General features: G+C 45.3%; 1 protein-coding gene, 1 long non-coding RNA gene and 1 pseudogene across 8 annotated transcripts in view; 1 reads left to right on the top strand and 2 right to left on the bottom strand.

The window, feature by feature from the left end:
• Positions 1–5,914, bottom strand: part of OTOP2 (otopetrin 2) — a 44,042-nt gene extending 38,128 nt beyond the window's left edge. For both annotated transcript variants that reach the window (XM_083727998.1, XM_083727997.1), the window contains exon 1: positions 5,692–5,914. The gene's annotated coding sequence lies outside the window, so the exon portion shown is untranslated. The remainder of the gene's footprint in view (positions 1–5,691) is intronic.
• LOC310839446 overlaps positions 1–25,359 on the top strand; it is a 45,181-nt gene that overhangs the window by 2,828 nt on the left and 16,994 nt on the right. For 3 of the 5 annotated variants that reach the window (XR_014561519.1, XR_014561520.1, XR_014561521.1), the window contains exons 2-3: positions 11,707–11,827; positions 18,784–18,896. This is a non-coding gene — a long non-coding RNA (uncharacterized lncRNA). Of the gene's footprint in view, positions 1–11,706; positions 11,828–18,783; positions 19,456–25,359 lie in introns of those variants that run through there. The other 2 variants (XR_014561522.1, XR_014561518.1) reach the window with 2 other exon arrangements.
• On the bottom strand, positions 16,306–17,891 carry LOC310836353 (cyclin-dependent kinase 9-like; annotated as a pseudogene). Its single transcript has 2 exons — positions 17,494–17,891; positions 16,306–17,265 (listed from the first exon to the last, which is right to left on the bottom strand). The product of its transcript is annotated as a cyclin-dependent kinase 9-like (transcript).

The raw sequence follows: 25,359 nt of genomic DNA, 5'->3' as shown, positions 1-25,359 counted from the left end.
TTATTCTCCATTCTGCCTGATCCTTACTTTGACACCAAGCGAGTACCCACTTGCGATCCTTGCTTCATTTCTTCTTAAAAGGAAAGGCGGTATATAAATACATAATAATGAAAATAATGGGATCAGCGTTTGGCATCTCAAAACACCCACTGCTCCTTCATGTAATCTGGAAAAGAGCACTCTGATAGCTGGTCCTTTAACCTGGTCATCATTTCATATCCCGGGCACAGAGTTCCTATGTAATTCTTGTCTTGGGTGGGTAAGGGGAGCCCATAATCTGATAGAATTGCAAGGATTTAAAACTGCGTCCCCCTGCTCCATATTTTCATTGAGTCTCCAGCAAGTCTCTGCAGCCGGGAGATCAGATTTGGAAATTAAGAGGCAATCTGGCACCTATGATACCTACGACAGGTATGCTTGGTATGATGACTTGGGAGTTGACTTGCCAAATGTCACAAGGCTGAAACGTGGATACTGGCAGTCTCCTCCCTTCTCACAGATACTTACAGCTGGAAAATTATGGGCCAAAGCCAACAGAAGTCAACTGGGTGCTGGAAACCAGCTTACGAGAGAGTTAGCAAAACATGTGAAGGAAGGGAAGAGAAACTGGTACAGTCTTATAGATCCCTCCTGCTGCTTCTTTCAGGGTCAGGGGTGGGTTCTGGAAATCTACCTGCTTTCGCCATTGAGACGCGACAGCAGAGAAGCTCAGCACCCTATTAAACCTTATTAAGCTGAATGGGAGTTACTCCCAACTATGAGTATACATGGATTGCAGCCTCAAGCACCTAAGATTGCCTGCTATGGGTAGCGCAGATCCATAAACACCGCCTTACCTATCCCTGTAGGCCAGACAGGAATGCAAGGGAGAACCAGCCACAGAACAAACAATGTGGAGCTGATGGGGATGGAGAGATGCCAGTTTTGTGCCTAAGAGCCTTTCAAGGAAACACAAATGCCTGAACCACTAATAGACTCTTGGCATCCCAGCTAGAGTCACTGCATGTGCTCACCCTAGTCATTTTGGTGTCTCCTCCCTGTGACTCAGCCCTTGCTGATATCTAGCAACAGAGAGTGCTTCTAAGTTAATTACACCCATTGCAACTGGAAGTATTTGCACCAAGCTGGAGACTCTGCAAGAGTTCTTTCGGTCATGCAGAAGTGCCTGTGGTAAATCAAGCCACTCCCCTTCTCATTTGTTCCCAGGTCTACCTTCACGTGGCCATAGGGGTTTGGGCAACACACAGACACACAGACCAAACATTGCTCATCAATATACTTTAGTCCACGCTAGCAGATGAGTTAAAGTTTAACTGTAAAGTTGGATAGAAGTTATGGCCCCACATCTTTCCCAAGCCCATAGTGTGGTCACTGGACATGCAGCTTAAGGTGCAATCTTGTGCCATCCTGTCCTTTCTAATCTTTTAAAAAGATCATAGGGCTTCTCCATACATCCTTTTCATTGTGCTTGTGTTTGCAATAGTATTGGGGTAGAATCATAGCATTGCAGATGTTTCGTTATGTTTTTATATGTGCTGGAAGCTGCCCAGAGTGGCTGGGGAAACCCAGCAAGGTGGGTGGGGTATAACAATAACAACAAAAACAGTTGTTGGAAGTGACCCCAAGGGTCATCTAGTCCAACCCCCTGCAATGCAGGAATTTCAGCTATAGCATCCGTGACAGATGGTGTAGGTATATGCGATCTTGCTTTCAGTACTATTTGTGCCTGCAAATGTTTCGGGGCGGACATACTGCCTCATTTCGTGTCTGCTGAAATCCTGTAACTTTTCATACCACAAGAATTCTGGCTTATTTATTTATTTTGTCCCATTTTTATTGTGCTATACAGTGGTACCTTGGTTCTCAAATGCCTTGGTTCTCAAACCCAAACAGTGCAAACCCAGAGGTAAGTGTTCCGGTTTGCGAACTTTTTCCGGAAGTTGAACATACTCCGTTTTGAGTGTAACGCTTCCGGTTTGAGTGCCACACTTCCGTTTTGAGCGTTACGCTGAGGACTGTCTGTTTTTGCTATTTATTTTATGTTTTTGTGACTTTTTTGTATTGTTTTGTTTTGGTTTTGTGACTGTGTGGAACTCAGTTGTGTGACTGCGGTGCGTTGTTTATTGCTTTCATTTTGTGGATCAATGGACTTGTTAGAGAGTAAAATTAATGTTAAATTGCTGTTTTAGAGGTTGTTTTTAAAAGTCTGTAATGGATTAATCTGTTTTGCATTACTTTCTATGGGAAAGCATGCCTTGGTTTTAGAATGCTTTGGTTTTGGAACGGACTTCCGGAACAGATTAAGTTTGAGAACCAAGATACCACCGTAGTGCAAAAGTGCCTGTCCGGATGGCTATAATTCAGTAACACAGAGGAAGCAGAGCAGAGCAACTAATAAAGCAGAATGATGTGTGGATGGTCCATAGTAAACCCACCACTAATGCATAATTATTGCATCAGTGGCGTGTCACAGAAGACACCAGCAAAAAAGGAAACACATACAAGGCAGGAGGGGCCCTGAGACTGGCTGACTGAAATGGGGAGATAAAGTTTATCAGTGAGGAAGCCAAGGCTGCAATTTTATGCATGCTTGCTTGGGTCAGTATCAGCCTCACTGCAGAAATTAACAGGTAATAAACATTGAGTAAATGGAATAAAGTGCTGCCTGGAGGCAGCGTAAGATTTATCTGCAAGGCTGTTGTCCTCAAAACACTAGTGTGCAATTTACTTCTACTGAAGCTAGTTATTTCGGATCCCAAATAATTAACTGGAAGACATAGCCATCAAGGAGACTTATAACCCACTTCCTTTCTGCAAAATTGGGACCCACGAGGAAATTAAACAGGACATCTGGCATTTAAGACATCTTATGGGAAAGGTGTTGCCCTAAAAGTTTTATGAATCTTGCTGTGAGGCTCTGAAGCTGCTTACTTAGAGTGTAAGGTGACATTTGAACTTTTCACTCCCAAGCAACAATGCTTCACACACCCACCCCTGCCCCATTTCTTCTTTTCTTGGGAAAAATAGTTGTGGTCACCATTCTGCTTTTATGCTTCCATGTATTACCAACTAATAAAAGTTTTAGTCTCTCTCTCTCTCCCTGTGGTATTTATTGCACTCTTAGTTATCTATCTAAATGGCTTCAAAGCTGTGTGTTTTGCAAGACAAATAAGAAAGGAAGGATAAAAGCCAGTGGGAAATGTGTGGACTACAAGCAAGCCTGCATGACATTGAGGCCTCTTCAAGCAAAACCATTTATTCAGCAGTCATCCTGATTTGTTTCCAAAGAGGTTGGAAGACACAGGTTAGAAGACGTCTTGATGCACAATTCCTAACCTCAACTACCATTGCACAACCTGAATTTGCTGGTCTGTGACTGAATTCCATCCCAAAATAGCGGTAGTTTGGAAGCACCCGTACTGTACATTCTATTGAAATAAATGAGAGCTTTGCAGAAAATAAAATAAGACCTATGTATGGTGAAACAAAGAGGAATGAAGCCTGAAAATCCACTTGCTGGATTGCAGACATAACATTAATGGTGAAGGAATTATATACAACAGCTCTATAAACTACAAGGAAGGAAAAAGTACCAATAAACCTCTCTGCCTGAAATTTTGGACAAATATCCTTGCACAACACTAAGATCCAATAAAGATCTAAATTCCAATCTATGTTCTGCATGTAATTTTGAGTAGACAGAAGTTGTAGCCATGGAAACAAGTTGCTATCTATTTCAAAGAGTGACTCCATTTTCTCAGTTACATTACCTTATATTAGGGACGCAGGTGGCGCTGTGGGTCAAAGCCTCAGCGCCTAGGACTTGCCGATCGAAAGGTCGGCGGTTCGAATCCCTGCGGCGGGGTGCGCTCCCGCTGCTCGGTCCCAGCGCCTGCCAACCTAGCAGTTCGAAAGCACCTCCGGGTGCAAGTAGATAAATAGGGACCGCTTACCAGTGGGAAGGTAAACGGCGTTTCCGTGTGCGGCTCTGGCTCGCCAGAGCAGCGATGTCACGCTGGCCACGTGACCCGGAAGTGTCTCCGGACAGCGCTGGCCCCTGGCCTCTTAAGTGAGATGGGCGCACAACCCCAGAGTCTGTCAAGACTGGCCCGTACGGGCAGGGGTACCTTTAACTTTACCTATGGCCTTATATTATTGTTTATTTTATTTTATTTATTGAATTTGTATACCACCCTATACCCAGAGGTCTCAGGGTGGTTCACAGAACAAAATCAAAATATAAAACCACAAAATATATAAAAAAACAACAACCCCCCATTTTAAAAGGGCATAGGATGTCAATCAAAACATGCAAAGGCCTGGTTAAAAAGGAACATTTTTGCCTGGTGCTTAAAGGTGTATAAGGAAGTCACCAGACGAACTTCCCTGGAAAGAGCATTCCACAGACGGGGAGCCACTGCAGAGAAGGCCTCTTGTGTTACCATCCTAGGAGGCTCACAAAGAATTATAGATATTTTAGGATGGAGATAGTCAAGAGATTCTTCTCCTGTCCTCCTCAAAGAGAGTTGCAGATAGTAGTAAAACCATTGATGCTCACAGTTGCACTCACTGGTTTTCCTCCCTGGCATTTAGGCTCAGGATATCATCATGATCATCATCATTATCAGGCACTTGCCAAAGTCTACACCCCTGCAGAGAGCCCATCATCAATGCTAAGAGCCTCCTGGCCTTGCTACTCTTTCATCTCTGGCTCTACCTAATCATTGGTCCTCTTTGGATATTTAAGCAGCAGGAATGAAGCAGCAACCATTTCTCTTGAGTCCAGAGGGTGAGGACAAGCAAAAGGGCAGAGATGTTTAAAGGTGGGTCAACTCAGAGAAGAAAAGAGAAAGGTTGGCTGAAGGCATCTTGACCAAACCTGGAGCTGGCACTGACACCGCTATTGCCTCTGGCCAAATGAGCTTTCAGCATTTCAAAGCCCTACTGAACATCTTTGACCAGAGGCAATAGGAGGAGGGGGAGTGGGGTGGGAAATAAGTGCATGTGCCACTGACAACCTATCAATCACATCACCTCCACCTGGTCTACAATCCCAGACAAATATCTGTCTGATACTTTCAGTTCATGTTTTTTTGAGCAGAAACTAACTGACCACCCCATGCCTGTGTCCTGGAAATGTCTGATGGCTCCAACATGCACTTAGATCAAGTTTCAACCAGTTAAAGAGATGAACTATTGACTTCTGTGGCACATTATTTCAGGGTGAAACCCAACTTGTACATGTGACAAATTAGCTGGATGACTGTTTTGCTGCACAGCCACTACTAATGCCCAGTGATCTTCCTGTGTGATGAGGACCAAGGCAGAATTCTGGTTATGTTACTCATTCACTCCTAGAGTTCAAAGATGGGTAAGGCACAAAAAAGCACAGAGAGACTTCAAACGAGAACGACAACAACTTTCAGGAGGTGGCAGAGGAAGGCACAGGAATACCATCAACAAGCTAAACCAAATACTAGTAGCTCAGAACCTATTTAACATCCCATATTTTCCAGTCTCATCAGCAAGAGAAGGCAGAACAAGGGGAAACCCTTTAAAATGCAAGCAGTACATTATTTAATGGTAAACTTCAGCATGCCAGAACTCTTTTTTTGCTGTTCTTGATCTTGCATATTCCAAGCTCCACTTTAAAAAAAAAAGGCGATAAAGAAGTTATCCTGCTTCACTTACCTTGCTCCATCATCACTCTTCTTTATGTTCCCCTGATGCGTGCTGGTTATCCCTACAGAAGTGATGTACCGAGGTCTGTTGCTTGCAGTAGGCGTATCAGGTAGTAAGTGGGATAAGAAGAAAGCACAGGTGTTTGTCTTCAATCCAGGCTGAGTAGACGATCCAGGAAGCTGTTTGATGATGCAGCACTGGGCAACTGAGAGCAGAATGACTCTGGCAGGTGCTTCTATATAGCACTTTTAATTCTGATGAGATTCCCTGCCTCCTGAACCACAGCCCCACCCCTTTCCATGACCTGCAGAACTCCTAGTTGGTGCAAGTTGGCTGTGATTGGGCAAACCAGTTGAGAATTCGCTCCCATCTTCCTTCTACACTGAAATGGAGAGGGGAGGGGGGAAGGAATTGTGAAATAAAGTACTTACTGCTTTTCTGTGTGGTGTCTAGATAAGAACTCTGCCCATTGATGCAAAGGGAACTTCACCCTGGAGCAGATCAGATTTATTGTAGAAAGTAATGTTAAAACACACTGGCTTCTGTCACTAGGTCATCTTGTTCTGCTCTGACTCTGAAATGGGTATTACTCACCTATAAGAAATTAAGCATCATTTTATTTTCTTCTATTTTGTGCTGAACTGGTTATAGAAATTTGATTGACTTGAACTGAAACGATTTCAGCCAGGTGGAATCCAAATAAGAGCAAGCTTCATTTGAAATTATATTGGATGTTTTTATGGTAGGTTTTTGGATTTTCTTGTTAGCCATTTTGAATATATGGCCTCCATGGATAAGTGGGGTACAAATCTATTAATGAATAAATAATAAAACCCTATTACTAATTTCAGTTTTTCATGGGGGGGGCAGCGGCAGTAGAGAAACTCTACATCTGGGTGGATGACTTTGCAGCTCTCTGGGTATTGTTGGACTCAATTAAACAACCTCTGGAGGGCCGCTGAAAACAGCCACCTTTTAACAACTATGTGAAACTAGAGCCAATATTTACTCTTTATTGTTTAAAGTTGAGCTGAGGCCCAAATGGCAAGGAGTTGGCTTTGCAACAAAAGGGAATTTCTCCGTCGATATGATAATCTCCCATTGATTAAAGCAAAAGGTTTCTGGAGAGTGCATTTCAGGCAACAAGGAACCACACACAGCAAAAACAGCCCTTTTTGTTTTGCTACTTGGGCATGCATTTCCTCTGAGCACCAGCTGGGAAAGTGCGTGCCACCGCAAATGTCCTCTGCAAAATTTTCCAGCCACAGATCTTGCCCAGTCCTATCCTATCCTGCCCCCATATGCAGCGAGAACTGGAAAGTTCACTTTCAACCAGGGTGGGGAACCTGTGGCCCTCCAGATGTTGTTGCACTCCAATGCCCATCAGCCTCCACCAGCATGGCCAATAGTCAAAATAATGGGAGCTGTAGGGGGAGGCCACAGGTCCCCTGTCTCTGCACTTAAAAAGCAAGTTTGAGGCTTGCTTCAGTTCCATTTGTTCTTGCTTCTTTATACCGCTAGAGGTCAGTAAGGAGCTTGAGCTGGGCCAGGGCTTACCTGCATTCCCGGGTTTGGCCACAACGAAGAAAATAACAGCATGACCAACTACAATATCATACCTGACCAGCCCACACACATTTGAGGCTGCATAGATCCCATACATTTAAATCACTGCCATCAAAGAATTCTGAGAACTGCAGTTCACACCCACACACAAAACTATATTTCCCAGCACCCTTAGCAAACTACAGATCCCAGGATTCTTGGGTGTGTGAACGCCCTCTGAATGTGCATGTGTGTGCACAACTACATGTTACTCATGTATAGATGGCTTCAGCTCCAGTATCTCACTTTAAAGAATTTAACTGGAGGGGGCGAGGACAAAATATGGACTGCTTTCCACGTTACCTTTCGAGGGTTTCTGGGGGTACGCAGGGGTATTCATACCCCTAAACATTTTGCGAATCTTTGTACTGTACTTTTGTCCATTTACTGTATTTATTTTCCCTGATTTGAACTATAAAATGGTGATTTTCTTGAGTCAAAATGAGAGTACCCCTAAACTCCCCCCCGAAAAACACTGCAAAGTAGTATTCTGTTTCTAAAATGAAAAGTGCTGAAGTGCTAAGCGTACATGGTCATAGCAGTAGTATCAGTCAATTCTTTATTGCAGTCCAAAGACCCAAAAGGATAGTGATAGTAATAATTTGTTTATTTATTCTCTTTGTATGGTCCTTTGATGACATAAGCTCTTGAAGGGTTTGTGTGTTCTCTGGTACCAGTACAAACCACTGAAATTTATATCACGCTTTTCTTTCTTTCTTTAGATTTATATACCATCCTTCATCAAAAGATTAAAATACAAGATAAAAATGCAAATAGTTAAAACAGAAACAGCTACATTTTATGAGTGTTCAAAGTTCTTCACACACATTAAGGGAACTTGTGGTGCAATGGGTCAGTGTGTCTGGCTGTTAACTAGAAGGTTGGTGGTTTGAGCCCAGCCAGGGACAAGTGTGGGCAGGATTCCTGAACTGCAGGGGGTTGGACTGGATGACCCTCAGGGTCCCTTCCAACTCTGCAATTCTATGGTTCTATTATCCTGGTAAACTGTACCAAGGCCTTATATGTGGGGTGCTACTGGTTCCTGTTCTGGGCTTGGTGCTGTCCAACATTTTTATAAATGATTTGGATGAAGGAATTGAGGGAATACTCATGAAAACTGTAGATGACACCAAACTGGGAGGGGTGGCTAATACCTCAGAACATAGAATCAGGATTCAAGAACAGGCTGTTTTTAAAAATAATGTCAGGGCTTTTTTCTGTTACAGTACTCACCAACACGGAGTACCAGCCAGCCAGCCAGTCAGTCAGTCAGTCTGTCAGTCAGTCAGTCTCTCTGTCTCTGTCTCTGTCTCTCTTACTGTCCACGGCACCCAAATAACTTTTATCAGTATATGACTGTCAGCACCTCAGTTTTTACAAGGTGTAGACCAGGCCTGAACCATTACTCTGACGTGGTAGAAAGTACAGCATTCACAATGTGGGTTCTGCGCCAGTGGGAATTGCTCAAACAACCTCTTCAAAACACAGAAAAGTAAGGAAAGAATGCAGAGAAACCGCAAGTTACACATTTCTATTTTTTTAAAAAAAGCAATTCTGAGTAGTTGCTTGGGGACATTTTGAGCAGTTAAGGACATATTTAAATTTGGCTCCTTCTAGAGAATCATTTCGAAATTGTGTGCCTCATTCACAAAAGCCAGAAGAAAAACATTTCATTACCTTCTTAATTTCCCTTTTACCCTGTTTGCCTACTGAACTAGCAAAATTCTTGCTCAATAGCAGGCGTACAGGGCAGCCCTTTGCATTATTAACTTAGCAGTACATCTGTTGAAATTCGTTTTGGCCCAAATGGTCGTCTCCCCCAACCTTCAAGTTAAAAAAAAAAGAGAGGTGTGCCTTGTTAGGCACCAAGGGGATGGAGAACCTGATGCCCACGGATGCCACCATTGGGGGTCCCAGTCCTAGTTCATCCTTCCTTGAACGGGTGTTTTGGTCCAGACTACAACTCCCATAATCCTTTCCCATTCCCTGTGCTGGTCACACAACTGATGGGTGTTGGAAACCAGAATGCCTGAAGGGGCACTAGATTTGAGCACCACTATGGTAATTTTAAGGGATGCGGGTGGCGCTGTGGGTTAAACCACAGAGCCTAGGACTTGCCGATCAGAAGGTCGGCGGTTCGAATCCCCGTGATGGGGTGAGCTCCCATTGCTCGGTCCCTGCTCCTGCCCACCTAGCAGTTCAAAAGCATGTCAAAGGGCAAGTAGATAAATAGGTACTGCTCCGGTGGGAAGATAAACGACGTTTCCGTGCGCTGTTCCGGTTCACCAGAAGTGGCTTAGTCTTGCTGGCCACATGACCCGGAAACTGTACGCTGGCTCCCTCGGCCAGTAAAGCGAGATGAGCGCCGCAACCCCAGAGTCGGTCATGACTGGACCTAATGGTCAGGAGTCCCTTTACCTTTACCTATGGTGATTTTAGAAAGCGAAAAAGAAAAGCTACTGGGGGGGGGGGTGCTAAAACATGTTTTCATGGGAAATCACTGTTGAGAACAATTAAATTTAAATATGTACTAATAAGAAAAAGGATGTGGTGGAATGCTGCTGGAAATGTTTTGGAATTATTTGCTGGGCGTGGGAAAAGGGCCCAGAAGAATGAGGAAAGGTGAGAGGGACATGGGATTTTCTCTCCGGCATCATTGAAAGGAGTTGACAAATAGGGGCAGAGGAGGTGATGACTGGCTAAACCCTGGTGTAATTTATTCCGCAATAGATCTCCTCTTCTGGACAGTGTTCATTCCTTACAGGATTCTCCCGTAATATAAGTCAGGCAATAAGAGTTGATGATCAATCCCTATGGCACCACACAGCATTTATTAAAACATATTGAGCTGGGAGACACTAAATGTTAACATCATATGCATCCTGTATGTATGTTTACTCAGAATTTAAGCCTCACTGCACTGCAGGAGGGCCTTTTCTGAGATGATATTTACTAAGTGCATGATCCACAGAAGTTAAGCCCATTCTTAATTCTCTACCACTGAAATCAATTGAAGTTTAAAAAAGCACTTTGACTGCACAGGTTGATTTCCAGTTGAACACCCACAGGCAGGGCCTGTTTTTATTTTTGTAACATGTCAATTATAAGTTTAAGTGTCCTATGAATAATTAAAGATAAGCATTCATAGAATTAGCATGTTAATTTACAACGCAAGATGGAGATGTGTATACATGACACTGGACACATGAACTGATTTGGCTGTTTTCAGACCGTTGCTAGTTTGTAGGTGGGATCCAATAGCAAACGAGAAAATTCACATTGCACAATTAAAGTGGATTTGGCTCTCTTGCACAACAAATCCACCTTTTCTTTTAATAGACTTTTTGCGGTAAGGAAAGTGGTGGGGAAATGTGCTGGAATGTGTGGGATAATGGCACAAGAAAGCGTGGTATAGCCATCAGTTGATGGTAAGTTATACAACCTTTGTACAAAGAAATCAGGACGGATGCTTTATAAACAGGTTGGAATCAATCTTTCTTTCAGCTTCAGTGATGCTTGGAATCTTGCAAACAGGTGGTTCAGAATTGTTTCATGTGTGTGAACTATTGACTTGCAAGTGTCCACACACACACTCCAGGGTTTTTAGACACTATATGCGTTGTTTGCAGTCCACACCAGTGGGCTCTATCCAGGCTTGGTCTGTCTACACAGCAGTTTAAAACGGACCCAATATTGTTGTCTCCCCGCCCCCACCCGCCATGTTTCACCCCTGCAAAGTCTCTCTTAAGCTGCTATCAAGCTCATTCCCAGGCCATTTCACTCCCCAAGCACACAAAAATCAAGTGGCTGTTTTGGGGTCTTTTTCCTTCTGCTTTGTTTCTTCTTTCGCCAACACAAAAAGTGAAATCGCCAGTTTTCTGAACAGCTGTAAGTCAAGGAGGTAAGGGAGGGAGTTTTTTTTGTGATGAGAGACAGGAGTGTGAATTTAATGTGATATGATCTGAGTGAGTGGAAGGCTACCAAATCCTGACCATATCCTAATGGATCAACATTTGCTCAAAATTTTAATACAGACCTTTCTTTCTTTTTTTGGCAGAGAAGCAATTTGCACTAAACTGGTATATTGAGTATCTGTATCTTTCCTCTATCTAGCTATCTATGCTACATCATATATCAGTGTATCATATCTGCACAGTGAATCTCCCTCACTTATCATGCTCATGCATATTGTAGAACCGGAGGGGAGGGGGGTCCGTGGCATGAGCTCATGTCACCTGGACTCTCCCCCTTTCTACTTGCCATAGGTGTTATTCAGGTTGAGTCTTGAGCCCCACAGTGCTCTTAGGTTTGGGCTGACAGGCTCTGATGGAAGAGGAGGAAGCAGCGGTGGTGAAGCAGGCAAAATTGTTGGAGCCTTGTGAGTTAGTGTACCATGCCTCATCTTTGAAATTTTGGCAGGAGGTGTGGGAAAACTTGCTGGGACATCTTCATCACTTCCATCCAGTTCTGAACTTCTTGTCCTGCTCCTGAATCGTGACTCCTGAGAACGGTGTCTGCTGCTGAGCCTGTATTGTTACAGGTAAGAGCCTCTAACTGTGTTTGTTGGGTGAGAGCCAAGAGAGGATATCAGTCCAAATTATCTCCTAATGGTGCAGCAACAAAACAGTTAGCGCATTTGCAAAGCTAAGCAGGGTCCAATATGATTTCAAATTGGATGAGGAACCACGTGTTGAGATTCCTGCATTGCAGCGGGTTGGACTACATGGCCATTGGGACCACTTCCAACTCTACAGTTCTATGCTTCTATATTATTTTTAATGCTGATGTTTTGTGCAGGTGTAGTTTTGGGTAAGGCTGGTGCATTAAAAACAAATATATATATATATATATATGTGTACCGGGAGCATGCCTTCAGTAGCCAGAGGAAATAGGCACACTCTTATTGTGTAGGCCACAGAAACAAAACGGTTTCATTGTGCTCAGGTGAAGAAGTCGGGGGTGTGGCAGTAGAGAGCACTGAAAGCAGTATAACTGGTCGCCACACACGACAAACCACCCACTGCAAAAAAGTGCCAAGGAACATCCACAGCAGCAGCGATTGTGGATAACAAATGACATATTTCTCCTGCCTGAGGAATGGGAAGAAAATACCAACTGACATTTGGATGAGGGCAGTGTTGTGTAGATGATACAAAAATATGCAAACATGGGATGCATAAAATTCAGTTTCAACTGATCTCTCTCATTCACACTCTTTCTCTTTCTCTCTTTCTCTTTTTGTGTGCATGTGTATAAGCCAGAAAAGTAAAACATTTTGTATTTTCCTGTTTATTTGATGTTGAAATTTGATTGATTTTTTTTTACATAAACATTATAAATGACTGGAATAAATTTGATTATTAGTCTTATAAAAGAAGTACAAAATTTGTCTCAAATAGGTGTTTTCAGTCCCATCAGTTTCAGTGGGAGGGTTTTATGTATGGATTATGCCCATTGTGATTTTTTTTAAATGAAAGCACCCATTGCCCAAAGTTCTCCATGTACAAAATAAACACATTTAATATCGCATACATACACACAGACATGCTTAAAACTGCATGCTTAAAACCATAAAAATCCCTAGGGATGCATCACTTGAATGCCTGCATAAGCTAAATGTTTCATGACCTGAGTCAGGCTTGGAGTCCTCTGAAGAGAATGTCCTTCTGCAGGCTGCTTATAGGATGACATACCATACCTGTCTTGTTAACACCACACTGCTGTTCCTCCTGTGGTGCATGAAGTATGGATGGAGGCAATCTCTAAGCTAAATAGATGCAAATTCCAAATAATGCACAGATTTACCCTTTCACTGGCTCAGCATCTGGTTTTCATTATAATGGAAGTTTCAGAAGCCGAATGTGTCACAGTCACACAAACTGTGTCAGCCGGCCAGCCTGACTGCATTGGGGAGCCCTGCCTGCACTTGGTGAGGCCTTGGACTTCTGCTGCAAAGTACTAAAACGCACCACTGCCATTCAGTACTTGAAACTGCTACTCTTGCTTAGTGCCTAGTTCATATGCTAGGCCCGAAGCCAGACCTTTATTTCTTAGTGCTTTTTTACTTCTTGTTGCTAACTGGGGGGGGGGGGGGACTTTGTTTACCTTTTTTAAAAAAAATATTTGAAGTGACCATGTTTTAAGTTGATGTTAAATTGGTCTGTTCTGTTTCCGACTGCCGCACTATTATTTTAAGCTGCCAGCCTCAAATTTAACTGTCCCTTTGTCTTGTGTCAGTTATGTATACCCATATAATCTGTTGTGATGAATTTAATTGATTCAACTGTATACTGTATATTGGCCGAACCCTGTAGGTTTTTTAAATATTTGATCATCGTCGTCCTAAACTACCTTGAGAAATATTAATTGGAAAGTGGAGTATACAAGTAATAACAACAAGGCAGTTTATTTATCTGTCCAGTTTGTAAGACAGTGTGTGTGTGTGTGTGTGTGTGTATGCAAATACAGTTTATTACAGTTGAGCTATTTAGAAAAAGACCAGAACATGATAAAAGTGTAATACAAATAAGTATCCCACCCATACCCAGAATGGAAAGTCATCAGACCTCTTGCCTTGTTAGGTCCAAGTAAGTGAGCATTTACTGCTGCTGTTGGGATTTTTTTTTTTTTAAAGAAGCTTGAAGTCTACAAAATCCATGGCAGAGCTATATATAATGGTGCAGCAAAAATATAAGAATTCAGTGTTTCTCAAACCTTGGCCACTAGCTGCTAGACTATAACTCCCATCATCCATAGCTAGCAGAACCAGTGGCCAGGCATGGTGGGACTTGTAGTCGAACAGCTGGGGACCTAAATCCAAGAAACACTGGTTAGATGGCCACATTCTTCTCACCCACCATGGGAAGGCTACCTCTGTTACCAAAGCCTGGGAGATCAGCAGCTTTCTTCCTGGCCACCCTAACCAACCTGTTGCAAGATTCTGCAGACTGAATTAAAACTTCAAAATGCAGCAACAGAGAAAAGGAAAGTAAATTTATTGTTTGCTGACAGCAAGCAGTGGATACTCAGAGGATACTTCCAAAAGCTGAGTGCCTTGCCATGGTTGCTCAGAGGCTTATATACTTTATTTTTGGCTAACATACATGAAGCATTACAGTGGTGCCCCGCAAGATGAATGCCTCGCTAAACGAAAAACCCGCAAGACGAAAGGGTTTTCCGATTTTTTAGCGGCTTCGCAAGACGAATTTCCCTATGGGCTTGCTTCGCAAGACGAATTTCCCTATGGGCTTGCTTCGCAAGACGAAAGCCCATAGGGAAATCTCCGGGGACAATGGGGAAGCGCAGCGCGCCTTCTCCTCTGTTCCCGGACCTGTCCTAAGGCTTGCGGTGGGAGGTCCGGGAACAGAGGGGAAGGCGCGAAGGGCTTCTCCTCTGTTCCCGGGGCTTGCGGTGGGAGGAGGGTTTTTCCTCCCCACCGCCAACATTCAGAACAGCATTCTGAATGTTGGCGGTGGGGAGGAAAGCCCTCCTCCCACTGCAAGCCTTCAGGACAGGTCCGGGAACAGAGGGGAAGGTGCGCAGCGCTTCTCCTCTGTTCCCGGGGCTTGCGGTGGGAGGAGGGTTTTTCCTCCCCACCGCCAACATTCAGAACAGCATTCTGAATGTTGGCGGTGGGGAGGAAAGCCCTCCTCCCACTGCAAGCCTTCAGGACAGGTCCGGGAACAGAGGGGAAGGTGCGCAGCCTGCTGCCCCACGTGAGGGGCGCTCTTAAGCAGAGCGCCCCTCGCGCGGGGCCGACATTCGCCGCTTGGAGAGCCCTGCGGGGAAGTCCTGCAGGGTTCCCCAAGCTGCGAATGTCTGCGCCGTGCGAGGGGCGCTCTGCTTAAGAGCGCCCCTCGCGCGGGGCAGCAGGCTGCTATCCGCAGCTTGGAGAGCCCTGCGGGGAAGTCCTGCAGGGTTCCCCAAGCTGCGAATGTCTGCCCCTCGCGCAGGGCAGCAGGCTGCTATCCGCAGCTTGGAGAGCCCTCTGGACCTCTTCTGAAGGCGGGTGGGGGGCAAAAGTCTTTGTCCCCCCTGCCTGCCTTCCCGGGGGATTTTAAAATGCTGGCGGGCGGCAGCGCTGCCGCCCGCCAGCATTTTAAGATCGCCCCGGACAGCGGAGAAGTCTCCGCTGTCCCGGGAAGGGGGGGGGAAGCAAAGACTTTCGCCCCCCCACGTCGGCCTTCAGAAGAGGTCGGGGGACAGACTGTCCCCAAACCTGGTCTGAAGGCGGTTTCCATAGGAACGCATTGATTGATTTTCAATGCATTCCTATGGGAAACCGTGCTTCGCAAGACGAAAAACTCGCAAGACGAAAAGACTTGCGGAACGAATTAATTTCGTCTTGCGAGGCACCACTGTACATATTCATTAGCTAATTGTTAAACCACATCCTTCCTCACTCCTTTTAAGGTTAACTCCCCCCTTTCTCACATAAGCTCAATCATTCTTTCATGGCCTTCATTATTGTTCCGAACAGACTTTCTTGGTTCTTCTAAGCAACATTCCACAGATAAGATAAAGGGAGCTTTACCGTCACTGGTTAGTACAAAAAGAATAAGTCTTCTCACAACTCTCCATGGCCTATAGCTGCAATTGAGTACATGACAAACTGTTTCTCACAATATGGGTTTTCTCAGAATCTTGGAGACCACTGCTACAAACCCACTACAGCAACACATGTGTGGAACTTGCTGACAGAAGTGGATAGGCCACACGGTATGATTCAAAGTCAGCAGCCATTCTTGGACACAAGACCCTACCCAATCTGCTCCATCCTCCTGCACACCAGATACACACTTTCCTAGCAGTGCAACTTCATAGAAGCAATGAATTAAAAACAACAACAACCCCGAAAAACAGTTCACCAAGATTGTTTCAGTACCTCAGAAATCAACAAGCACAGAAAAGCTGCAGTTCAGTCTGTGATAGCCCAGGTAGGCAGAACTCTACACACCTTTCCAGGCAGTGTTTAATCAAGCCCTGCAGCTCTTAAAATACAGACCCGCAGGTGTTTTGTTCTCTTCCCACCAATTTTTGTTTTGTTCATTTTGTTTTGCTTTGCAACTGTAAAAAAACAACAACAAAACAACAGCTGAAACAAATCGTTTTCATTATTCCATTGGAAACCAGTACTCCATTCTTGTTCTTGGTCCACAGCCATCAGAACACTCTGTCGAACTCTGTCTGATTGGTCACCACTGGATTCCTGCCCTGATTGGCAGGTTGCTGTGGCACATGTCCACCCCTCCTCCTGGGAGGAGTCAGGTACTCGAACATGGATTGGTTATGGGTGGAGAGCATGTTTTTGAGATCAGAAGGCATAGGGTCGGATCAGAAGAAGTCGTGATTCAGGGCGTCATCGCTATCTATCCTTTGGGCAGGATCCAGGACCAGCAGCTTGTCTATGAGATCCAGAGCATATGGGTCTTTGACATACACTTTTGCCCTCTCCTTCACCTTGCACTTTTGCCTTTTTGGCAAGCCCACCTTCTCATACAGTTTGTACTTCTCCATGCTTGGCCACACCTCCGGGGCTATGCATCCACAAAGCTGGCTGATGAGAGTCAGCTGGTGCTGTTCTGTGTTTCCCTGCATGATGGGGCTTCGGGTCCACATCTCTGCCATTATGCATCCTGTGCCCCAGTTGTCAATGGGTGGTCCATAATCTCATTCGCCCAGAAGCAGCTTCGGAGGACAATACCACAAAGTCACCACCCTGTTAGTGTAGTGATTGGGCTGGCTGTTCTTTGACAGGCTGAAGGCCCGAACCAGGCCAAATTTGGCCAGCTTCAGAACACCATTGCGGGTGATAAGCACGTCGGCTGCTTTCATATCCCAATGCAAGATCTTATTCCGGTGGATGTAGTACAGGCCGTTCAGCAGCATTTGCATGACTTTCTTGATCTCCAAAAGTGTAAACTTGACATGGGCATTGCTAAGGAGTCCAGTCAGGTCATGCTCGCAGAAGTCAAATACAGTGGTACCTCAGGTTACATACGCTTCAGGTTACAGACTCCGCTAACCCAGAAATAGTGCTTCAGGTTAAGAACTTTGCTTCAGGATGAGAACAGAAATCGGGCTCCGGCGGCGCGGTAGCAGCAGGAGGCCCCATTAGCTAAAGTGGTGCTTCAGGTTAAGAACAGTTTCAGGTTAAGTACGGACCTTTGGAATGAATTAAGTACTTAACCTGAGGTACCACTGTACCAGGTAGATGCTGCCCTTGCAGCACTTGTACGGAGAGGCTTTGGTCCTGCAGATCTCAATGAGATTCACAACGTTTTCATGCATGAGTAGCTGGAGGATTTTGATCTCCCGTTGGGCTGTGATGGGGAACCCGTCTTTTTCATTCTCCATCAACACTTTTTTCAATGCAATTTTGCCTGTTTGACGATGTTTTGCTTTGAAGACCTCCCCGAAGGTGCCTTGCCCAATCTTGGCCCGCTTCTCGTACTTGGAGACCTTGTCACAGTAGAGACACTCCACCGCGTCGCACTACTTGGCCATGGCAGAGCCGGCGCCCTGATCTCTTCTGGCTGCCGCCGGTCTCCATCTGAGGGGCGCAGTGGCACGTTTCCGGGAGCGCTTCCACCCAGCCGCTCCATTTCTTTGCAGTTCCTCTCATCCCGCCGCACCAACACCAGTTCCAGGACGTGGGCTGTAAGGCAGTTTATTTATCTGTCCAGTTTGTAGACATTTATGTGATTCTAGGATAGTTTCCAACAATGCACAGAATACAATAATGCAAAAAAAGTGACCGTTGTTTAATGCAGCCCAGTTAATAAGAACAAGCAATAAGCAACAGCATGAGAACTGTAAAAATCAGAGTGGCTATTAGTTTAATAATAATAATAATAATAATAATAATAATAATAATAATAATACTGCCAGGACAGATGTTAGTGCAGCAAGCTTTGACTGCATAACTATCCGCTCATCTGAACAGCCTACTTATGTAGTAGTAATGTGCTTTGCTCCCTCTCTTTTTGAACAGGAAAATGGCAAGCTGCCACTTTTTCTAATTGCAGGCAGGGACCTGCGTTCCCTTGCATGCGTCACTCTTCTGAGCCACTTTGTGTGTGAGGAGCTAGCTGGTTGGAGTGGTACCTGCACCAAGTCCCTAGGCAACAGTTCCCTGGCCACTGCACTGGTTGTTTATTAAGAGGGGTTATTACAGACTGACAACCTCACTTGAAGCCTACTTAAGTACACAGAGGCTTTTAACCTCACACCCTAAACATGTAACTTCTGTTGAGTCATGCTACTGAAAGTTTGGAAGGTAATTTCCAGCAGGGTTTATTACAAAATGATAACTTACGTAAGAGATGCCCCTATTATGCTGAAGATAAATGGGTGGCGGGAGATGAACATGTTGGCAATTCTCTGTTGACATTAATATAGACTCTCCAAGTGTCCCTATTTTCCAGGCACAGCTCTGGATTTACAGAAGCTGTCTCAGCTTTTGATTTTATCCTGGAATGTTCTGTTTTCCCTTAGGACATCCCTATTTTAATTGGTGAAATGTTGGAGGGTATGGTAGGCTATTCCTATTGCGTGGCGAGTTCTCGCCTCCCCGTGAGGAAATAAAGACACAGGACACAAGAATTCAGGTTAATGGGTCAAATTAGGCCACAGCTTTATTGATTACAGGAATTGAGCGGTATTGGCTTAGGCATTGGTCCTAACTACTAACCGGATAGAGGCCGGAAGGGTTAATCACCAGAGGGAGGAGTCCTGCTGAGGCACATCAACTAGGATCTCCCTCGGGCGTCACTGCATGGGGGCGTGCCGTGGGCCCACACCTCCTTAGGCTTAGGACAAGGCCACGCCCCCCGGAATCCTTTACCAGACTACCCTTGCTTGGGGGAAGGTGATGGAGCTCCTCCCCTTCATTTGCATAACAATAGGACAGTACCCCTACCAATGCCTAACCGCCAATACCGAGGAGTTGTGACGGTTTGCTACGAGGTAGGCGAAAACCAAATGGCTGGAGCCAATCTGCCATTTGGGAAAATTCCTACCACGCCCCTTGGCGGCGACCAACCGGAGTTCATAGCAACGTCAGAGAACCTATCCTAAAAAAGGGGTGGCATGGGCGGGAAAACCGGGTCAGCTGCAGCAGCGGAGGAAAAGAGGAGGAGCCTCGGCTACAGCAGGTTTAAATAGCCGAGGCCCACGGGCGGGGATTCCCTTAGGTATTGCGGGGGCTGGAGTCAGCCCCCGCAAATGTGGGGAAGGGGCGTGTCGCCCGCAACCCCACCTCCTTGTTCATTGAGGAAGTGGCTTTTTCATTGGAGAAACATTGGAAGGTATTGAGTTATGCAACCCCTGGGCCAAGGAGACAAGTAACTATAAAATCTTTAGAAGACATCTGAAGGCAATCCTTTACAAGGAATTGTTTTAATGTTTAATGTTTTATTATATTTATATATATGTTGGAAACACATTATTACTGTTACTATTATTGTTGAATAGGATGCCCCTATTTTCATCAGAGAAATGTAGGCGGGTATGTTAATATAGTTTATAGCATCTTGGCAAATCAAACACATCTAGCCCCACCCTGCTCATTTGCCTACCCAGTTGGGGAATGAGAAGGGGTTGGCTGGGTGTGGGGGAAGAGGGTTGGCAAAGGGATTGGTGGGTTGGTGAATAGAGCAAGCCAGGTTGGCAGCCCCTAGTAATATTATTCGTGTGTGTGTTCGTGTGTGTGTGTTTGTGTGTGTAGACTGTGCAAGAATTGTTTGTGTTTTTAATAGAACCAGTAAACGTCTCTTTGAGAATGAGTGAGGCAGGAATTAGGGGGGGGGGGAAATATGGCGGATAAACTTGACATTGAGATTTTCAGATAATTCCACCCTTAGTTTGGTGGCAACAGAGAATTTTCAAGCAGCTCTTTAGCATAGGTGCTGCTGCTGGGTAAGTGCAGGGCATGTGAAACCAAATTATAATTCCTAGGAGGAGCAATGCAACAGAATGCTTGCCCAGCCCTTTGGATGGTAGTGACGGTGCACTGTGGACATTGTGAGGGCTTATTATTTGTAGCCATAAAACAGGGCTGGCTGGCTTCTTTCTCATCTGAGGATGTGCAAGAGAGATGCCAGTGTCAGTGTCAGCCACACTAAGTATGTTTATAACCTGTTTTGTGCAAGCACACGTGTCACCTGCTGTCCAAGGCCTGCTGTCCTGCACACTAACAATCCATGCACGTTGATTTTATAGGCACAGAGAAACTATAATCCAATCTCTCCTAAATTCGAAAGGTTTCTTCTGTGGCTCCTCTTCCATGTCTGCCAGTCAATCAATCAATCAATCAATCAATCAATCAATGCAGCGCCATAGACTTTAGCATGAAGTGCAATCCTATGCATGTTTACGCCTAATGGGATTTAATAGGCCTGGCATCCGCTCCTGGCATGCATGGCAAAGCAAACAATGGATTCCCTGGGAGGGCTTAATGACACAGCTAACCCCACAGTGGATGCTCCGGTTTGGTGGCTGTGCTGAGTGGAGTTCTGGGTCTGCTTTGCATATGTGCAGTGGCTGGTGCTGCCCTGCTAATGATGCTGGCACTGCCCGACCTGCACATCTCCGCACAGGGCCAGCCCCAGGGTGGCGTTGGCTAGTTCAGGTGCACCAAGTGGATCCACAGCTCTCCTCAGCACAGCTACATCCAGGTTGCCCCCTAGTCAGTCATTGCTAGACAGCCAGCTCAACTGAAGTGGCATGGTGGGCTGCCCTGACCCAACTTGTAGACAGTGGATGTAGGGTAATGATTGCTGGATCCAACATCACATGCACACACTCCAACATTTCTCTGATGAAAATAGGGACATCCTATTCAATAATAATAATAATAATAATAATAATAATAATAATAATAATAATGATGATGTTATTATTTGTATCCCACCCATTTGACTCACCTGCCAGAGTCACTCCGGGTGGCTTCCAACATAAGGGTTGCCTTCAGGTGCCTTCTAAAGGTTTCAAGTTACTTACCTCCTGGGCTCTGGGGTTACACAATTCCATACCCTCCAACGTTTCTCCGATGAAAATAGGGATGTCCAAACGATAAGCGGGACATTTGGGGATCAAATCAGAAACCAGGACGGCTTCTCTAAATCTGGGACTGTCCCTGAAAAATAGGGACACTTGAAGGGTCTGCACATAAACTCCCCATAAACAAATCCAACTGCATGCTAGATAAATAGGTCATGTCATGTAATCTCCCTGTAAACTTTGTGCCAACAAACCAGGAGGAATGTTCAATGAAAGGTTGCACCAAAAGTGAGCTCAGACTGGAAGTATGCAGAGGAGCTGCATCCAAATTAGGGCTAGCTAACCGTTTTTGGTCTGAGGCCGACATTGTCCCCTGGCCATCTCCCTGGGGACTGCATGCCAAAGTGGGTGTGGCAGAAGTGCACAAAGAGGGTGTTGCCAGACATATATTTAATAATTCAGCATCATTTCATTAAATTAAATTCATTAACTCTTAAATAATTTGGGAACTCTTGTTTTTATTATATAAGCAGCGTCAACGTCCTCAAATCGCAAAACAATGGATAATTAATTTCCTGATTCCAGTCTTGATCAAACAAGTACTTGACATATGTAGGGTGCTCAGCAAGCACTTAGCACAGAAAAGTAGCTCTGTGAAACTTCTGGCATGGCAGAACAGTGGCTGCTTTAATGTGCAATCTCTGCTGGGACTAGCCAGCCGCTGCTGATCATTCAGTGGGCAGACAAGGCTTCCCAGAAGTGCTCAAAGATGACTGAGCATTGCAAAAGCTATCATGAATGAGGAAGTGGCAGGTAACTTACTGGGTACGGTTCTGCTGCTGTTGACAATGGCTGGAGAGGGAGCATGACACCACCACCCGAGATAAAAAAACTCAGAGGAGAACATCACACTGCAGTACAGTCATACCTCGGGTTACAGACGCTTCAGGTTACGGACGCTCCGAAACCCGGAAATACTGGAATGGGTTACTTCCGGGTTTTGGAGGTTGCGCGTGCGCAGAAGCGCATAATAATAATAATAATAATAATAATAATAATAATAATTTATTATTTGTACCCCGCCCATCTGGCTGGGTTTCCCCAGCCACTCTGGGTGGCTTCCATAGAAACCAAAAATACACTAAAATATCACAGATTAAAAACTTCCCTGAAGAGGGCTGCCTTAAGATGTCTTCTGAATGTCAGGTAGTTATTTATCGCTTTGACATCTAACGGGAGGGCATTCCACAGGGCGGGCGCCACTACCGAGAAGGCCCTCTGCCTGGTTCCCTGTAGCTTTGCTTCTCGCAATGAGGGAACCGCCAGAAGGCCCTCGGCGCTGGACTTCAGCGTCCGGGCAGAACGATGGGGGTGGAGTCGCTCCTTCAGGTATACTGGGCTGAGGCCCTTTAGGGCTTTAAAGGTCAACACCAGCACTTTGAATTGTGCTCGGAAACGTACTGGGAGCCAATGTAGGTCTTTCAAGACCAGTGCTATGTGGTCTCGGCAGCCGTCCCCAGTCACCAGTCTAGCTGCCGCATTCTGGATTAGTTGTAGTTTCCGAGTCATCTTCAATGTGCCACTGCGGGTTGCTAACGTGCATCCTGCATGGATCACGTTCGCAACCTGAGCGTCCACTGTATATATATATTTAAATGTTGAGGGAACTTCCTTTGTTTCCTCTGCCTCGCTAGAAGTATAGCCAAGGGCTTTCACTTTTCAGTTCTCCGCAGCGGGCGCTAAGTCACTTCCTTTCTTCTCTCTTATGATTGAGTGCCCTGCGCCATATTAGCTCTGAAAAAACAGGTCGGGTTCCTTACTTCAATCATTTAACATCCAGTTTTCACTTAGTGCTTGATCCCAGTTTTTCGTTCTAAATTACTCCGTAAGCACTAAGGGCTCTGTTCTTAAAGTTGTGGAAATTTGCCGCTTTTCCAGTAGGAGCTAGAGGCATTGCTGCGCGGGGTCTGCAGAGCTTACCATATGCGTTCTCAGTCCCGTCGCTCTCGGATCCTTTAGAAAAAAACCCCGAAGAAGCTTCGGAACCGCTCCAACGCTGCTGGATAGCTAATCCCTCAAGGTGTCCCCTCTTGAGGTTTCGGGGGTCGCAGTGCCCTTGCGTCGCCCCCAAGCCCCCACGCAGTTCGGAAAAGCTCTTAGCGGCTTTTCCGCGCTCCCTACTGCTTGCGATCTCAAACCGGAAGTTGAGGGAACTTGGTGATCATTAAAAATAATTGGGGTCTGGGGTCCATGTATCAAGTGAATGGTAGCCTTTTATTATATGTGCTAGTTGTGGGGAGCTCAGGCACCGATCCTTGGCATGGGAAATGACGTGATACAATCATATCCCTATGTTTTTGTGAAATGTTGGAAATGCAATTTCCAGTCACAGCCTGCAAAGTGTCAAACGTGGGCACTTCACCACTTGGGCAGAGTTGCACACCAAAAATTGCATATTAGGATAAATTTGTACTTAAAGGCTGATGCATTTCTGGAGTGTGTGTAAAGGTAAAGGTAAAGGTACCCCTGCCCGTACGGGCCAGTCTTGCCAGACTCTGGGGTTGGTGCGCCCATCTCACTCAAGAGGCCGGGGGCCAGCGCTGTCCGGAGACACTTCCGGGTCACGTGGCCAGCGTGACATCGCTGCTCTGGCCAGAGCCAGAGCCAGAGCCGCACACGGAAACGCCGTTTACCTTCCCGCTAGTAAGCGGTCCCTATTTATCTACTTGCACCCAGGGGTGCTTTCGAACTGCTAGGTTGGCAAGCGCTGGGACCGAACGACGGGAGCGCACCCCGCCGCAGGGATTCGAACCGCCGACCTTTCGATCGGCAAGCCCTAGGCGCTGAGGCTTTTACCCACAGCGCCACCTGCGTGTGTACAGTATAACAAACTAATGCAGATATGCAGAGAACTGAAGACTGCAAAAATGAGAACCCCAAATTGATGGATTCATCCACAACCTTAACTTCCTTTGGGAAATGAATGGTAAAATCTGGAGAAAGTTGCATAGCTCTGATTTCCTTTTCCCTCACTTGCAGTATGAGGGTTCTTTGGCTAAGCTTAGTCTACTGGCAAATTAGATGGATCTCATTAAGTCTGGCTTGCTGTTCCCGCCAGCACCCTGAGCAAGCTGATACCTGTGCTTCTTGACTTTTCAGCTACCGGCTTGGAAAACATGTCAGATTATTGCAAATGAAGTATTGCTTTAGCAGCTGTCAGTGGAATGTTAGATGATTAAAGCGACCAATTTGCTCTCCTGTCCAGGCTACACTTGAGGCAGGTTCCCCTATCCCCTGCCCCTAGTTAACACTGTTGAATTAGGGCAAGGTTCCCTCTGGCTGTTTGCACAGCATCACAGAGGCTTTTGGGGCTGGCCGGACCTGTTGTTCCCAGCAAGATGCTCTGCATTGCAAGTAAACAGTGCTTTCTGTTGTTGCTCTATAAGCAGTTCCAGGACCATATGTGACGACTTGTGGGTGGAGTGCGGGGAAAAACAACTCACAATACAAAGGAACGGTGACAACTAGTTGTTTCATTTTAGCATAACGGGATGAGGGTGAATTCTTTAGGGCAGACTCTAAACCACAAAAGTAAGAAGGATAATCAGGATTTGTTTATATGTACTGTATATTGCATTTGATAGTGCAGCAACTCTTACTATCCTCTTTCTATCCACTGGGTTCCCCCCCCCCCCAGCCATTGGAACTGATGAAAATGTCTGTATCATGACATTTGCCATTGTGCATAACAACAATATTTATTTATTTATAAAAAATATTTATATACTGCTATTCATTTTTTTTAAAAAGAATCAGAATGGTTTACAAGAACCATACGTAAAGGACAATGCATGCCATTCGAAAATGTTTCAATCAGAAAGCAGCCAATTACAAATGAATCTCAACTTATGCAGGGTTCCATTCTGGGATCACCTGTAAAGCCAAAATTGTATATAGTCAAAAATACACTGAGTTCGATGGTGATTGGGGTTGCCAAAGTCATTTTTCTTAGAACCCCACTCCTTTTTATTTTTTATTTGCAAAGTGTGTAAAGCTGAATGTGCACAAGTT

Source organism: Podarcis gaigeae (assembly GCF_964106915.1).
Source record: "Podarcis gaigeae genome assembly, chromosome: 2".
NCBI classification, from domain to species: Eukaryota; Metazoa; Chordata; class Lepidosauria; order Squamata; family Lacertidae; genus Podarcis; species Podarcis gaigeae.
Note: the sequence above shows the minus strand (reverse complement) of the source record. Positions and strands in the feature narration are given on the sequence as shown.